Consider the following 3,424-nt stretch of genomic DNA (forward strand, 5'->3'; position numbering starts at 1 on the left):
GGTGTCATCCTGCAGCCCCATGACGACAGCATCCCCTGCCCCTTGGAAAGGCTTTTCCTGGGGAAGGAAAGAGCGGACTCCTGCTCCAGAAGCAGCCTGCAACAATCCCAGTCCAACATCAGCTCCCGCTCCTTCTCCAAGTTCGAATCATTCTTCCAGTACTGCAGGCATGGTCGCCCTTTCGCCTTTTCTGAAGAGGACAGGAAGTGGTTTTTCTGTAAGTTATTTCTTAATAAAGGCTTTGCTACATTAAAGTTTCATTTGTGTTGGTGTTTTTTTTTCGTTGTATAGGAACTAATTTTTTAAAAACATTTTTTGCTGTTACTGGTCCTTTAAAGAGGAACTATTGTGAAAAGGAAAATTTAATATAAGCTTCAGCATACTGAAATAAGAAACTTTCTAAATTAATCAATTAAAAATGATGTACTGTTTCTAAAAAAAAAAAATCAAGTTTATCTTCACTATTCCTCTCTCAGCATCTGTTTCACTTCATTCTCTCTTTATGCAGGAGTTGGGTGTCAGATATGGATTGACAGTTAGATCCAATATATCTGATAGGGGGGGCCTTGTTTGCAATGTCCCATACATTACTGCCCTAAAATATTTTTCCTGCCTTTAGCCTGTGCTAGAAGTCACCCCCAATGCAGTACAAGGATATATCTGACCCCATTGAAAAAACAAATGCTCTGTAAGGCTACAAATTCATTTAATTGTAGTTATTATTACTTTGTATTATTCATCTTTTTATTCAAGGCCTCTCCTATTCATATTCCAGTTTCTTATTCACAGCAATACATTGTTGCTAGGATAATTGAAACCTGGAGAGATGCTGAATAAAAAGCCAAATAACTCAAAAAACAGAAATAAAAAATGAAAACCAACTGCAAATTGTCTCAGTATATCATGCTCTACATCATACTTAAAAGTTAATTTAAAGCGAAAAAACCCTTTAAGCAGCAGTTCATTGAATGCTAGATTGTAAAACTGCACAGAGCTGGGTATCCTCCTCACAACCTCAATATCACAGAATTTCTTGGTGGTTTGGAGGTTTTAAACATGCACTGAGCTCACCATGCTAAAATGTGTGAATTTAAGGGTAAGTGGTAGGAGGGGGTTCATAGGAAGGAAAAGTCAGACACAAAAATGGGAACAAACACAGAGGTTATGGCATATACAAGGCCTTGGGGGACACAGGAACCACGGGGTTAAGCTTCTCCCTTCAGGAAGCAGGATACTGATACCAAAAAAACTGGACACCCGCCTTCTCTCTATATCCCTCCTGCTTAACTCCCCCACCTCAGGTTTTTCAGTTTTCTGCATCAAGGAGGTAGGATGGCCTCTAGGAGGCCCCACAATAGAAGTCTGTCAGTGACTAGCGTTGACAACCAGGGTGAGATGAGAGTCAGGGCCACTCCTGCGCTCCATAGTTAACCCCTGTCGCTGGATACCTCTGCTGGGGTCTGTAAGACTTACTTCAAGCCGACCACACATCCTGTCCCCTCCACACTGTGGGGACTGATGATTGGCCAGACAGAGAGGCTCAGGAGGGGGAGCTGTACACACCAATGTGACCCCTGCGGGCCGGTGAATGTGCCGCACCCCCCCCATCACCTCAGGACTCAGAGGGAATTGAGGGAGTGGTAGTCTGCCGTGTCGACTGGAGGGGCACATCCTTGGATGGACATTCCGTCATTAGCGCACTCCCTTGGCACTTATCTCTCTCTGTCCATGGCGCAACTTCTGGGTTGGGGGATCCTGCCTTCCCTTCCAGTGGGCGTTCTGCGCAGTTGCTGGCACGCTCTATTCACTCACTAAGCTGAGGCATGCTACTCTACACTTAGCGGCTCCAGCCTTCTCCCTCTTCTCTTTGGGCTCAGTTCGGGTGTGCAGTAAGTAAACGGGGATAAACTATACACGCCCTAGGGGCCAAAGCTGCAGGGGAACCATGTTTTCCAGTAGAGGGAAGGCAAAGGCTACAGCCTCAGTAACCTATTTTGCATGTGCCTCACAGTAGAAAATTTCCTAGGGGTCAGGGGGACCCAGTGTGCGCAGCCTGCTTTGCTTCAGGGGAACCCTCAGTCCCTCCTATACCAGCAGAGATTACCCTGTGGGTACTACAGCATCCCTGCCCAACACTATGGGGGATATCCCATCCCCCTTGGGCACTCCAGCTGTCCCAGTCCCCGTCTAACCTGCAGGGAATTGCAAACCTATCTTCCTCACTGGACAAGTTAATCACTTGTCTGCTCAGCCCCAGACTAAGAGCAAGAAGTCAGCAGGCAAAAGAAAGACACCTCTGTCTGCATCATCTGGGGAGTCAGCTGACGAAGTTGGGGAGAGATTTCCTCAGCCTTATCCGAGAATCTCCCTGATCCCGACAGGAAGTCCCCCATGATGTAGAGGGGATAATATAGGCCATTAAAAAGTCCTTAAAGCTGAAAGAGTCGTTGTGTTCTGGCTTGGGGGTAGGGTTGCCACCTGGCCAGTATTTTACAGGCCTGGCCGGTAAAAATGATGGCTGACCCCAATGTTATTAATAGGGAAAAAAGATAAATATATGCGAAGGCCGGTATTTTCTTTCCAGAACAGGTGGCAACCCTACTTGGGGGCCAAGGGTCCGTGCCAGCGTAAGCAGAACGCCGCTTTCCCATTCACGAGCAGTTGGGGAACATTATCCAGCAGGAGTGGGATTGTCCAGAGAAGTTTTCAACCTTCCCACAGGTTCTCTCGCTCTTACCCATTTGCGAAGGATGTCACAGAAAAATGGGGTGCTCCCCAGCTGTCGACGCTCCAATGTCACGACTCTCAAAGAACATAGCTCTCCCTATGCTGCAGCCTGTAATGACCCGACAGACAAGGGCCTGGAAGGATTCCTACATTCCATCTTCACCTCGACAGGCTCAACATTTAGACCTGTCATCAGAGCAGCATGGGTTAACAGGGCTATGGCTGACCGGGCTCAGGACATGCTGGAGGGCTTCGGGGTTAATTCACCTCGCTCATAAATATCTTGTCTGGAGGCCCAAATTGTGAATGTGAATGCCTTTCTAGGAGATGGCCTCTAGACTCCTTACAGGACATCAACCACAGCAGTTGCAGCAGCAGATGACTCTGGCTTAAACACTGGACGGTCGACCTCAGCTCTTAAAAAAGCTCCGATGTCCATGGCCTTTAAGGGAGATTTAGAGAAAGATTCAACGGTAAATTATACTGAAAATCTTCTTGTTTGCTTCATATCCAAAGGCCGAAATTTAGGACACACCTGTCAACATGCCTTTTTCATAAAATAATTTCAACTTTTCCTATAAAAAACATGGAGCAGCCTCACCTTTGCTTTTAATGTTTTGTTGCTTCAATGGACAGACTGTAGAGTTGTATTTTGCCTGAATTTTATCAGTTTTATGTTTTGTTTTTTTTTTAATAA

Source organism: Xenopus laevis, chromosome 5S, assembly GCF_017654675.1.
Source record: "Xenopus laevis strain J_2021 chromosome 5S, Xenopus_laevis_v10.1, whole genome shotgun sequence".
Classification (NCBI taxonomy): domain Eukaryota; kingdom Metazoa; phylum Chordata; class Amphibia; order Anura; family Pipidae; genus Xenopus; species Xenopus laevis.